This window comes from Dermacentor variabilis, chromosome 8 (genome assembly GCF_050947875.1).
Source record: "Dermacentor variabilis isolate Ectoservices chromosome 8, ASM5094787v1, whole genome shotgun sequence".
Classification (NCBI taxonomy): Eukaryota; Metazoa; Arthropoda; class Arachnida; order Ixodida; family Ixodidae; genus Dermacentor; species Dermacentor variabilis.
The window spans coordinates 170,857,471-170,872,510 of record NC_134575.1 but is presented as its reverse complement, the minus strand read 5'-3'; positions in this window follow the sequence as shown (position 1 = coordinate 170,872,510).

Below are 15,040 nucleotides of genomic sequence, written 5' to 3'. Positions count from 1 at the left end.
CCCAATAGTGTGAAAGCACGATGTAGAGCCATAGTCACGTTAGAAGGGATTCGCAATACCTACATGTGGGGAATATTTGATTCCTAAATAAGCAGCTGCTGCCCTTATGCTTGGTGAATTGGATGTAATCTGTAGTCGCCGAGTTATTCAAACGAAACATTTTCTGTCTTAAAAGGTTAATATCTTTATTGATCAGTCACAAGACCAAATGAATATTAATAATTTGAGAAACATACTGACAAACAGATCAAATCAGATTACAATGATGCCCATGTTTACAACATATATGTAATAAACATAAGTACATTCTCTAAAGTTCCATCAGTATTACAGTGTAGAAATATACTTTATTTTCAATTAGCTCCACCTTCTGAGATTATACAATAGAAAGTTAAACATAGAACAAACATGGGCAAACGCAAAAAGTATTGACACCAGGATTGAAAGGAAACGTGCACCACATTACTGGCCAGCAGCGCATTTCTAGTAGAAAACGCACGCACTTGTATGGCTGAGGTTACCAGATGAACTGCTAAGCATGACGCTGGTAACGTAGATAAATTGTGCAAGAATTTTTTTGTATGCCATAATATTCTAAGGCAGCTGCTCATTTGATAACGTCCTGTACCACGTATGGATGTTCCTGACTGAGAGAACAGTGCATTTAGAAATGTGTTGTACGTTCACATGTGAGGCCGCAGCTCTAGCTAGCTTTGCTTATATTTCACAGTTTTTCATTTATGGCCTGCACCCCATTGTTTCTAAGCGTGTCTTGTCGTGGTTCTGCAGCAATATCCTGCCTGGTCTCAAACCGGTACACAGGCGTATTATATTTCCTATTCGGTTGGCCTCCTCACGAAAGTAGTTACCTGTAGCTGTTGGGATTGATTCGTTACACTTTCTCACAATTCAATAAAATTAAATTTGCAATATTATCTTGGGTACAGCAAACGCGTATAAAATTGCAATGAGCATTCGCATTAGGATCTTGCGCATGAAATTGCTTGTCATATATGGTAGCTTTTCAATGCCATTAGGGTAAGAATGATATACTTCTGTGGTGCAGCTTGCATAATTGCATGAACAATTATTGTGACTATTTGAAATTGCTATCTAACTAAAGTATAGCATGGCTTCAAATGTGATCCAGAAATCCGATGTGATGAATATGATGCATCAAAGTCGAAATAAGCTGAACAACATCAGGACAGTCAAAAAATAAGGTCACGGCACTAAAAGAATGTCTTAGCTCTTAGCCTTGCTACTGGAATGCATGCGAAACATCTAAATGACTGAAACAGTCAACTGCTAAACTAACTTCAATTTTTAGATTTAAAGAAAAAGGAAACAACCGACAATTCATCCTCGTTCAGCACCAGCGTTACAATACTCCTCCTAATAAATAGAATATTGGTCATTATCCGGTGTCATGTCTGTCATTAGTTTGGTGGGTCACAAACACCATTTGTGACACATCGTAAGCACGCGCCCAGTGTGCACCCCGCCCCATCTCTGGTTGTGCAACTGCTCAAGTCATAATTTGAGGATCATATCTGCAAACATGAGGCTCAGTAGGGACGAAAATATGGTGCTCCAGTTCAATGGATATGACTGGATGTACCTATAAGAATGGGCAGCAAGGCATCTTATGGGAAACTTACCCACATTTCAATACTAACAAGAACATTTCACCACAGCCTGCATTTAAACTGACTAAAAAGCATGAACTTATTTCCATTTATGAGGTGCGCAATGGAGTTTCTTTTTGACAGACTCGATTCCTGCTTCAGTTTGAAATGTAGCATTTTACATTCTTGAAGGCGTGTAAAACTTGCAGTTAGACCCCAATTATTGGTGTATAGGACCAACTGTCTGTATGACAGACGACTGTTAACACGGAATTAAAGCAACGTTTTATTTTGATACTTTATTTCTACACTAAAAGTATTAAAGTGATAAACACATTTTGATTTGCCATGCAGTAGCAAAATGCACACATTACGCTTGTTAGCCTTAGAGGAAGGGAAATTTAGCTGTTCATATGACGTAAATCTAAAACACAACTCATATTAGCAAATGCACAGGCATATCCAAAACAATAAGTGTATGCAAGACACCCCTGCAGTTGTAATTCCACACAGCAGCCGTTGTATTCGATGCGGATGCATAACTCGCTGCTTGACAATTCATAAGCACCCTTTCAGATTAGCACCGTGCTCGAAAACCGCAACACATAGTATGCACGTACGTCATTCAATGATACACCGCGACTTCCGGTTCACGGCAGCGCCATCTTGGGGAACCTATAGGCCTATGCCCGCGCCTGTTAATAAGGTACCCCAAGATGCCGGAAGGTAGCGGAAGCAGACGACAGCAGCGGATGCGACGTCACGTGCATACTATGTATAGGAGGCATAGAATCGGACATATAATCACACAATTTCAATATATTAGCAAAAACAGTTCAGTCTTAGGGTAAACACCATGAGAGCAATATTGTGCGCGACGGCGAGGAGCGACGGCTTTGAGCGACAAAACGGGCCGTCGCTTGAACCACGGCCGCTGGATACAAAAACGTGTGGCCTCAAGCTTGCATCGTAAGCGCTGTCATCCGCCGCGGCGCCACCACTCTTGGACTGTCGTCCGGGATCGGCACGGAAAATGCGCGAGCAATGCGCTTCTAACGCCGTCGCCCGCGGAAACCGGCACGTCCCGTCCTCGAGAGCGTGCGCCGCTTGGCCGAACCAAGCGGCCGAAAACGCAACTGCGGCTGACGCATTCGCTCTCATTGCAGCCCGCCAGACGTCGGCAGGGCGTACCTTTTTTTTATCCAGCGGCCGTGCTTGAACAGATCGCTCGGTTTTGGAAATCTAGAATTCGTCGTTCGTCGCCCGGAAGTGCTATGAGTGACTAGCCAATAGCGCGAAGCCGGAACTGGATGCACCTCCCTTAGAAACTACCGATTGTCGCACGGAACGAGCAAACGATAGAATTTTATACGTTCAAGGATAAGAACCTGCTGCAGGACCTTCAGAAATATAATGCTGATTTTACAGTATTATACATCAACTTAAGTTACTAAAGCAGGCGTCAAGCTAAATTCGACAAATCTTTGCAGCCCTCGTACCAGTAACCCCGGCGAGACGTTCCTCCTAATCGTCGCTTGCACGGAGTACGGCTAGTAGGCGACGAGTAAACGCGACAGCCATCTCCATCGCATCGCTTGTCACTGTCGTGCGCACGATCGCTTATATGGGGTTTATACTTTATTCAGCATAAAACATGAATTCGTCATGCGTCTTCAGTAAGTTCAGGATAACGCGCCCAAGTGATCTCTTGCATTATGCAGCTGAATGCCTGCGGCAATATTTCTAACTAGCACTGGCGATGCACGTAACTTCAGTGGTTGCAGATTACCCATGGGCGAAAGGCACCGTCAAGCGCACGGCTCATTTACAACGAAAGCATGCCGCCAGCAAGATACCGCCTTCTGTTATGCGACTCCGTCTTCCGACAGCCTTCCGTACACAGTAGACTGCCAAAGTGAATAAATTCAAACACACAAAACGCACGCTAAGCACGCTCCGCATTAACTCGGAATCAAGGGCTGGTGAACAAACCATTTTAAGAGTCCTCTAGCCCCACGTCTCACTAAACGTACCATGGTTTTGGCAGCGTTTGCGATTTTCGAAGCTCTTACGGGTAGCGGCAAGTGCTAAAATCATATGCAGTTATCGCGATGACAGCTTTTTTACGATTGACATTGACAAAGGGTGCTTGCCTAGTCCGTTGTCGATCGGGTCGGCTAAGCGCCGCGACGACTTCCTGGCGATAGTATGTCATATAGGCAGAATGTGCACCTAAGTTAGAATTCACTTACAGTGGAGGATTGGTTGTTATATCCAAGGCATGACGAACAACTGTCGTGTTTTTGCGGCGACGCGAAATGGCTGGCGCACATCTCCCTTAGATGGCCCTCGCTGCTGATCGCTGGACAGATCACCCTTATCCGGTGCTATGCAGTTCCGCAATGTTGTGCGCGCGCCGTTGCGGCAACTCCGAGTAAAAAAGTGGAGTGCTGGCTCCGCGTTCCTTTGAACTGTGGCAGCTTGTTCCCTTCGAAGCAAAACGGTGTGTTCTTTGCTCAGCGTGCGTGAGTGATACATCGCTATGTTCGGGGCCAGCCTCCTACACTTAAAGCAGAAGATTACGCTACGTTTTGTTCTCTATTACCGCAAGAGTACAACGGGCATTTTACTCTCTCTCAGAAGGAAAGAGTGAAAAGCACATTTCACTCGCTCCTTGCCGATGGAGTGAACAATGCATTGCACTGCCCTCGACATTTTGCGAGAGTAAAACAACGATTTGTAGAGTATATCTGCCCCTTCACTCCTGCTATACCCTCCATAGCTTTTAGAGTGAAGGTAGCAGAGAAATGTGTACAAAGGAAACAAGATTACTCTGTTTTTGTACAAAATGTTTTTGATGAAGTCCTTAGGATAAGCTGCTTCCCGTAGACTGACAGTTACCGAGAACTCCTTGATGGCAATGACAACAGCAAAGCAAACGGTAAATTGCAGAATAGATTGTAAGTCTAAATGAATTAGACATACAAATGACTATAAAGTATCAGTTCAATTTTTGTACGATAGGCAACATTGGGTACACATATTTTTCTGCTTTGATACAATACGAAGTGAAAGGCAAATATTGACATGGCCGAAAACATCAAGATGTATTCGGCAAGGAAATGCGCAAACCTTCTTTTCTTAATATACTATCTCACGGGGCTGTGAAACCAACAATTTACATTGAAATTATTTGCGCAATGTGTGTCTGTAATGTTATTCACCTCAAAACTGAAAGAAAAATAGGCAGCCGCAAACACTAATTAACTATTTCTCCTAACGAACCTTTCGGATGCCTTTAAAAAACAAACCGTGGCAAGCTTGATACGTGTTTGCAATACCTGTTACACGGTACGCTCGACGCAGTACGTGTGACAATGCCGGGCGAGTACAGGAATCAATTGAATAAAGTATTGGAATACATTTAAGTACTTCTTTTGAATATATAAATAGCGCAAGTATTTAGCGCGTTTCCTTCAGCTATTTAGAGAGTTGCGTACCTGACAATTATTTGTGAAACTGTAAAGGCTTATATGTAATATGAATAAGTACCTTGTGGTTCTTTGCATTAAATTATCTCCCCTGGGCATATCTCACACAGTGCGTGAAAGGCTACACGGACCTCTGCAACAAAAAAACTGTGAGTTATTTTTATCTCTCTCTCTCTCTCTCTCTCTATATATATATATATATATATATATATTATAATATATTGTAAGTTATTGTAAGCACTATTAACGTACTTCGTCGTTGTCATTTGTACATAGCCATCATCATCGTCCCTGTTCTTCGACTTCTTCGCGCGTGAGCTGGGGGCGTTGCCTTTTGTGGAATAAACAGCGCTGGACAACGCGATCGGTCTCGGTATTATAAAGTGGTGGAGGTGCTGGGTACAGGCGGTGACCGGAACGGAGCTCCAGGGAGGACGGGAACACGAGAGGACGTCGGGATCTTGACGTACCTCCACCACTTTATAATACCGAGACCGATCGCGTTGTCCAGCGCTGTTTATTCCACAAAAGGCAACGCCCCCAGCTCACGCGCGAAGAAGTCGAAGAACAGGGACGATGATGATGGCTATGTACAAATGACAACGACGAAGTACGTTAATAGTGCTTACAATATATATATATATATATATATATATATATATATATATATATATATATATATATATATATATATATATATATATATATATATATATATACATATAACTTCGGTTGTTTAGAATTGCTTCATGTCCAGGATAGAATGTAACAGCAGCAGCAAATTATAACTAATACCGATTTCATTCTGGTTGTCTTTTAAGGTGTACATGATGCAAATATTACTTCATATATATGATAATTAGTAATATTGCCGCGACAAACTTGGTTCGTCATTCAAGATGCGTGCCCTTTGTATTGGACACTGTGCACGCCGTACCGTGGTGTTGTTCAGCAACAACAGGCAGCGATCTTCGTGGCACGGGCAGCCAGTTCGACCCGGCTCGCATGCGCCACGAGCACGAGGTGTCACGCGAGGAGGAAGGGGAAGACTATTCGAGGCCAGGTTTGAGTACGCGACTGCCGGGGATTTTTTCACGACCGCAGTGACTTTTACTTGTGGGCACAAGTTCGCCCTTAATAAATATTGTCACGTGGTAGTGACGTTAAAGAACACAGTAGCAATACTGTGAAAGACAAAACTAGGTTTTATTGGGCGAACATGTGCCCACAAAACAGGCTACACTTAAAGGACGACGAGAGCGGCGAACACAGTTGGCGATCGTCGAAAAATCTGATCAGCGGGTCAAGCGCGTCGGCTTTTACACAGCAGTCGTCGAATGTTCCAGATTAATCGGTGGGAATTGCGTGTCTTCCACAAAGTTCTACACCATTCGCGTCACGCGATGAAATCTGATACCACAAGGTTTCGCGACAACAGACAGCGGAAAGAAGCATCGATAACGTTCTAGAAACTTTCTATACATGCAGGCGCGTCCTGCGCTGTGTGATAACATTTGTTAAGCGGTGAAACGTGGTCACCCGAGAAAAGTCAACGTGTACACGTGTCAATACCCCCCTCTTAAAAAAAAAGCATCGACCCGATGCTGCAAACAAATGAAAGTAATAAACAAACACAGCCGTAGCAAAGAAATAGCAAAATAAGGAAGTTCGTCAGCGTGCGTAAAAGGGTTTAAACGCACTACGTGGACCACTTCAGATCCTGCGCGGCGCCGCTGTGACTGCGAAATGCGGTCTGGCACGACTTCATAGTCCAGTTCGACAACACGTCGGGTGACCTTGTAGGGTCCGAAATAACGTGGCAATAGTTTCTCACTGAGTCCTCGTCGACGTATTGGGGTCCAAACCCGAACACGGTCGCCAGGCTGGTACTGGACGTAGCGTCGTCGGAGGTCATAGTGTCGGCTGTCGGTACTCTGCTGGTTCTTGATCCCTAGGTGGGCGAGCTGTCGGGCTTCTTCGGCGTGCTGGATATCGGTAGCGACATCAAGATTCTCCTCGTCGGTCACGTGCGGCTGGCAGCCGTCGAGAGTCGTCGTCGGGTTCCTGCCGTAAACCGGTTTGAACGGCGTGATCTGTGTTGTTTCTTGCACCGCCGTGTTGTAAGCGAAGGTTACGTACGGCAGGACGGCATCCCACGTCTTGTGCTCGACATCAATGCACATTGCTAGCATGTCGGCGAGGGTTTTGTTCAGGCGCTCCGTGAGACCATTCGTCTGCAGGTGGTAGGCAGTTGTCCTCCTGTGGCTTGTCTGGCTGTATTGCAGAATGGTTTGGGTGAGCTCTGCTGTAAATGCCGTTCCTCTGTCAATGATGAACTCTTCTGGAGCACCATGTCGCTGCAGGACGCTCTCTACGAAAAATTTCGCCACTTCGGCTGCGCTATCTTTCGGTGGGGCTTTAGTTTCAGCGAAGCGGGTGAGATAGTCCGTCGCCTCGACGATCCACGAATTTCCGGAAGTTGATATCGGAAACGGTCCCAGCAAGTCTATCCCAATTTGCTGAAAAGGCCGGCAAGGAGGCTTGATTGGGCGAAGTAATCCCGCTGGCCTTGTCGGTGGTGTCTTACGTCGCTGACAGTTTCGACATGTATTGACGTGACGGGTGATAAGGGCGGTTTGGCCCGGCCAGAAATTCTTTAACGTCACTACCCAGCACCTCCACCAAATGTCACGTGGTAGTGACGTTAAAAAACAAAGTAGCAATACTGTGAAAGACAAAACTAGCTTTTATTGGGCTAACATGTGCCCACAAAACAGGCTACACTTAAAGCACGACGACAGCGGCGAACACAGTGGGCAATCGTCGAAAAATCTGATCAGCGGGTCAAGCACGTCGGCTTTTATACAGCAGTCGTCGAACGTTCCAGACTAATCGCTGGGACCCGCGTGTCTTCCACAAAGTTCTACACCATTCGTATCACGCGATGAAATCTGATACCACAAGGTTCGGCGACAACAGACAACGGATAGAAGCATCGATAACATTCCAGAAATTGGGTATATCTGCAGGCGCGTCCTGCGATGTGCGATAACATTTGTTAAGCGGTGAAACGTGGTCACCCGAGAAAGATCAACATGTACACGTGCCAATACCGTTGTTTATTTAACATCGTTACATTTCTGGTGGAGGTGCGGGGTGTGAGTCGAAGCCCCACGAACGAAAGTCAGCGTAGCCACGACAACCAACGAGTCCATCCCGTGGAACAGACAGCTGTGCACCAGCGGAACAGCCACCGTCTTCGAGGTGACTCACACGAATTCGGCCCTCTTCTCTTCATGCCAAGAGAAACTCAGACAACAGACGCCGCCACAATGACTACTCAGGTAACACCGGCACAGCTAGTCGTAAGCCAACCTCGCAAGCCGCTAACATTCCACGGTGACTCGTTCGAAGACATGGAAGATTGCTTGGAACTGTTCGAGAGAGTGGCGAGCTTTAATGAATGGAATGAGAGACAGAAGCTCCTAACGTATATTTCGCTTTGGAAGACTTCTCAAAAACGTGGTATTAAAACCACGAACCCTCTTTCTCCTCTTGGGAGGAATTTCGGCGACAACTGCTAGCAACGTACGCCAGCACGGATCGTAAAGAAAAGGCGGAAATTGCACTTCAAGCCAGGAACCAGCTCTCAAATGAGTACGTGGCGATGTACATCGAGGACAGGTCCCGCCTGTTCAAACATGCTGATCCAACTATGAGTGAAGATAAGAAGCTGCGCCATCTCATGCATGCAGTAAACGGAACTCTTCGCAGTTCTCGTACGCAACCCACCGCGCACGGTCGCCGAGTTCAGATGCGAAGCAACGACCATCGAAAAGACGCTGGAACAGCGGGCTCGGCAATACAACCGTGATGCAAGCTGCGCACCTGCCCATGTCTTCCCTGGAGGCCTGCCAAACGACCTGGAAGCCCTGCGGGAGCTCGTCCGGTCAGTGATAAGGGAAGAGTTCAACAAGTTGCAGACACCTCAGGCTCCAACTGCACTATCTATCGTCGACTTTGTCCGGGACGAACTGAGTAACGTCATACGGTATCCAGAGCGTGAGCCACAGCCGACGCGGACGCCCCAACGTACGCCGACGTACTCAGGCAACCCGCGATACACAGTAGTGGAGCAGTTGCGACGACCGTTCCCTACCCGCCGACAGTACGGAGTGCCCCTCGTGTACTGGAACAACCGGCTGCCTAGCAGCCTTCAGCACGTAGTGCACCTGGTTTTGTGGAACAAAGGCTCCGGAAAAGTGACGTCTGGCATAACCACGTGCGAAGGCATCTCTGTTTTCACTGCGGAGAAGTGGGTCACCTGTATAGGTTCTGCCGATACCGTCAAGCTGGATTAAGGGGTTTTCCCTTAAGTGCACCATGCCCCCGAAACGGTAAACGGCCAGCATAGATCGAAGAATACTTGTCCACACGCCAAAACCCCACTGCTCCTCGCGAACATCAACCACGGTCACCGTCGCCCATGCGCTACCGATCGGCTAGCCCACGCGCGTCTTCAAGATTGCCTAGGCGTCGTACGCCAAGCCACACCAGGAAAGCTGAAGCAAGCGACCAGTGGAAGTGAGGCCGCTGATAACCAGAGTTACGAAGATCCTCCAACGTGGTTCCAGTGCGATGACGAGAAAATTCCAGTAAACAGGCGCAGGAACGAAACGATTACATCAGACTTGCGGTTGATCATATATGGATGCGAGCAGAGTGCCTTAGTAGACACCGGCGCTGATTATTCGGTAATGAGCTTCAAGATGGCGAGACACCTAAAAAAAGTTGTCACACAGTGGACTGGAGCGCATTTACGCACGGCAGGCGGTCATTTTATTACGCCTCTTGGCCGATGCAACCCAAGACTTGCGATAAAAGGCTTCGCTTACGTTTCTGACTATATTTTATTGCCAGAATGTCCACGGGAACTTATATTGGGAATGGATTTTCTACAAGCTAACGGCGCCATAATTAACCTACGTAGGTCCAGTGTGTCTTTCTTGATAGAGCAAGCTATACCTGTGGAAGCAACGGAGGAGCGACATCTTGGTGCACTGCGCGCCGTTCATGATGATTTAACTGTGCCGCCACGCAGCAGTGTAATGGTTCTGGTGGAGAATGAAACATTTTACGACCGCGAAGGCATAGCGGATGGAAACATAGAGCTCCTCTTTAATAAAAGTATTTGCGTGGCTCGGGGGCTTGTTAACTTAAGCGATGGCCTTGAAAATGTCGCACTTACGAATTTCGGAAATGAATTCAAACATATCGCAAAAGAAACAGCTATTGCCTATTTCCACGAGTTCTGTGTAGCGACCGAATTATGCAGCCTAACGACAACGTCAACTGCCCTGCCAGGGAACTGCAGTGTCGACAGATCAATTACCGTCAACCCGAGACTCCCGGAAGCCCACAAGAACCAGGTATATGCCCTGATCATTGATTTTTCCGACTGCTTCTCCACTTCCTCGAAGGTGCGGCGCACGTCTGTTTCAAAGCTCAGAATTATAACAGAGTACGCCACCAGACCGGTATGCCAGCACCCGTATCGAGTTTCACCAAAAGAAAGGGAGCTCATCAAGAAGCAAGTAGAGGAGATGCTTTCTGATGACGTTATCCAGCCTTCGAGCAGTCCATGGGCATCTCCCGTAGTGCTTGCTAAGAAAAAAGATAACACACTTCGATTCTGCGTCGACTACCGTAAATTGAACAGCGTAACTAAGCGGGATGTGTACCCCCTTCCGCGTATCGACGATACGTTAGATCGGCTCCGATGTGCAAAGTTTTACTCCTCCCTGGATCTAAAGAGTGGATATTGGCAAATAGAAGTGGATGAACGGGTCCGTGAAAACACAGAATTCGTAACCCCTGATGGCCTCTAAGGATTTAAAGCACTTCCATTCGGCCTCTGTTCCGCGCCCGCAATGTTCCAGCAAATGATGGACTCTGTGCTCGCAAGATTGAAATGGCAGTCATCCTTAGTGTATTTGGATGATGTGGGCGATTTTCCACCACATTTGACCAACATGTAGAGCGCCTGCGATTAGTATAAGAAGCTATTCGCGCAGCAGACTTGACAATTAAGCCGGAAAAATGTCTGTTCGGCTTCGATGAACTTCGGTTTCTCGGACACCTCATCAGTGCTAAAGGCGTTCGGCCAGATCCCGAAAAGACAGCAGCTGTTGCGAGGATGATGATGATGCTGTTGCGAGGTTTCCGACACCCAAAGACAAAAAGTCAATGCGACGTTTCTTGGGTTTATGCGCATACTATAGAAGATTTGTGGAAATCTTTTCAAAGATTGCTGAGCCCCTTACAATACTGACAAGAGAAGATGAACCTTTCATGTGGAAAAGCGAACAACAAGACGCCTTTGACGAGTTAAGGAAACGCCTGCAAGCTTCTCCGATCCTTGCCCATTTTGATGAGACAGCCGACACTGAAGTTCATACCGATGCGAGTAACGTCGGCCTCGGTGCCATACTAGTGCAGTGGAATAACGGCCAGGAGAAAGTAATTGCTTATGCCAGCCGTAAGCTCTCGAAAGCAGAGGCAAACTACTCCGCAACCGAGAAAGTGTGTCTTGCAGTCATTTGGGCAATATGTAAATTTCGGCGCTACCTCTATGGTAGACCATTCAGAGTAGTCAGTGATCACCATTTGCGTTTCTGGCGGGCGAATCTCAAGGATCCATTCGGACGACTAGTAATGACGACTTGAACGGACGACTTGAAGCCTTAGGCTTCAAGAGTATGACATTACTGTCGTATACCGTTCCGGGAGGAAACACAGCGATGCCGACTGCTTGTCACGCGCACCCGTCGAGACAACTCTGTCAGAAGAAGAGGATTCCCCAAACCTTGGCATTGTTGACGCGTCACAAATTGCTCAACAACAATGAGATGACCCGGAATTGCTTCCACTTATACAGCGCCTGGAGGGACTCAACGTTCAACTCTCGCGTATTTTCTCTAGAGGGCCATCCTCGTTCTGTCTGCGAGGAAGTGTCCTCTACAAGAGATACTTCGAGAACAGCGAGACAATGTTTTTCTTGTCGTACCCACATCTATGCGAAAAGAAATTCATCAAAGGATTCATCTGAAATATTACTGGCCCAAGTTATTGGCATCAGTGCAGCACTATGTCAAGCTTGTCGCGAGTGTCAAAGGCGAAAGACTCCATCCGTAAAACCAGCAGGCCTCCTCCAGCCAATAGAGGCATCAAAAGCCCCATTTAAAGAAGTCGGTATGGACCTCCTTGGACCCTTCCCAACATCATCTTTAGGCAAAAAGTGGATAGTTGTGGCCACGGACTATCTGACCCGTTACGTAGAAACTGATTCTCTGTACAGTGCAACGGCTGTCGAAGTTGCAAAATTCTTTGTCCACAATATCGTGCTCAGGCATGGCGCTCCCACAGTTGTTATTACCGATCGTGGAACGGCCTTTACTGCGGACCTAATGAAATGCTTGTTGCAAATGACACATACTGATCATAGAACTACGGCGTACCACCCTCAGACAAACGGCTTAACTGAACGCCTCAACAGAACACTGACTGACATGCTTTCGATGTATGTCGACGTTTAACATAGGCTGTGGGACGAAACATTGCCGTACATCACCTTCGCATATAATACGGCCGTTAAAGAAACAACACGAGTCGCCCCGTTTGACCTGGCATTCGGCCGAGCAGAAACCACAACTTTGGATGCTATGTTGCCGTTAGATGAACAAAACAATAACTCATCTGACCTAGACGATTTCTTGCAACGAGCCGAGGAGGCACGACACATGGCAAGGTACCGAATACGCCGCCAACAACACATCAACTCCAGCCGGTAGAACCAGCGCCGTAGTGAAGCTCATTACCGGCCCGGTGACAAGGTGTGGGTATGGACCCCAGTGCGACGCCTTGGACTGTCTGAAAAGCTTCTGTGCCGATACTACGGCGTGAAATTTCACTTACGAAGTGAAATCGGCTGGACACGACAGCCCAAGACGGCGCAACTCCACGGAAGTTGTGAATGTTGTCCGCATGAAACCCTACCAGGAGAGGTCATGAACAAAAAAAAGTGAGAGCCCACAAGAACCCCTACTTCCTCTCACGCATCGGGCCGATGCGGTAAGGAGGGGGATAATGCCGCGACAAACTTGGTGACATTCAAGTTGCGCGCCCTTTGTATTAGACATGTGCACGCCGTACCGTGGTGTTGTTCAGCAACAACAGGCAGCGATCTTCGTGGCACGGGCAGCCAGTTGGACCCGGCTCGCATGCGCCACGCGCACGAGGGGTCACGCGAGGAGGAAGGGGAAGAAGATTCGTGGCCAGGTTTGAGTACGCGACTGCCGGGGATTTTTTCACGATCGCAGTGACTTTTACTTGTAGGCACAAGTTCGCCCTTAATAAATATCGTTGTTTAATTAACGTCGCTATAACATTATTTTTATATCTAAGAATTGTAACGAATGAGTACATATAAACAAAGTTTACTGACCTCTCGCAGGAAGAAGTTTTCCAGTTTGAATCATTCCTTTTCACTTTATTTAGCTGAAGACGCAGTCGTAGCAACATCCTATTTTTCTACAAAATAATTCGCGAAGTTTATGCATGCACGGATTATCATGCGGGTGTTTCACCAAGGGCTCCACAGAAAAACACCAGGGCACACAGACCACTCCGCGTCCGTGCCTCTGTCTGCAGACAATCGCCTCTAAAGAGCATGCTAAGTATAGTATAACTGTCATTTTCTCCAACTTGGTGCATGTCAAAACTTGTGATCGTCTTTTTGTTCCGAGTTTCGCACTTTGTCGTGGGCCTTCTTCCTAGCTGCACTATTTTGTAGCACCCCCTTAGTTTCTCTCTCCTTTCGTATATGTGTGTAATGTAAAATGTATGTATTTTTGTAGTCGTGTTTCACGTTGCTCCTGGTTTGCTTGTTTATATATCTGTATCATGTAACTTTAGGTCGTACTTATTTCACCTTTTTGTCGTTTCTTTTATTGAAATTTGATTTATATGTGCATCTGTAACGATACAGCTGGTGCCTGGGCACGCCTGTTATATTGTTCCGGCTTGCTCTCTGTGAAGAGAGTGTTTATTGGGACAAGACGTAACCGACGGCCTTGTGCGCCTGCCTAGGTTCCCCTATCGCTGGACGAACGTCTTCTTCCTCTACCCTCTTCTACCAAGTGTGTCCCACTACAGCTTGTGGTGCATACCCAAATCATGCAAGTTTGTGATGCTTGTAACACATCCCATCGCACAGGCGAAGCCCATTGGCAGAGTCAAACAGTCTGTCGAGACGTAAAGTTCTTCAATCGGGCAACGTGAGTCACTTCAGTCTTTTAAGAGCGTCGGCCATCTGAATGGAGGTGCGCTATGTCGTAAGCCCATTCGCTTATGCGGTCGAGAACAACATAAGGTCCAATATATTGCGCCAGTATATTTTCGCACGACCCACGTCTTCTGGTTCGCGTCCACAGACACACTAATTCACCTGAATCATTTGTTTCGTATCGCCGTCGGCGGTCGTAACATGCCTCCTTGTAAAGCAAGTTTTTGAAGAGTTGACTGTTGGGCTAGTTTGTCGTCCATATTTGCAGTAGTAACTTAGCGCGATAAGAACACGGAAACAATAAAGGCGGACAAGGACAAGCGCTACTCACAACTACTACAGTTGTGAGCAGCGCTTATCCTTGTCCGTCTTTCTTCTTTCCATGTTTTATCACGCTAAATTACTACTGCAAATTGTACAGCAGGAGTGCGCAAATGAGCTTGGCGTCGGGCTTCTTATGCACGACAGGTGGTCACAGGTATACAGGCATCATCGTGCTTCATAAATGGGAAGATCGTATCAAGGGTATAACGTGGCGGCCGAGCGTAAACAAAGGGGCTGTAGCCGTTAGTTGCGTG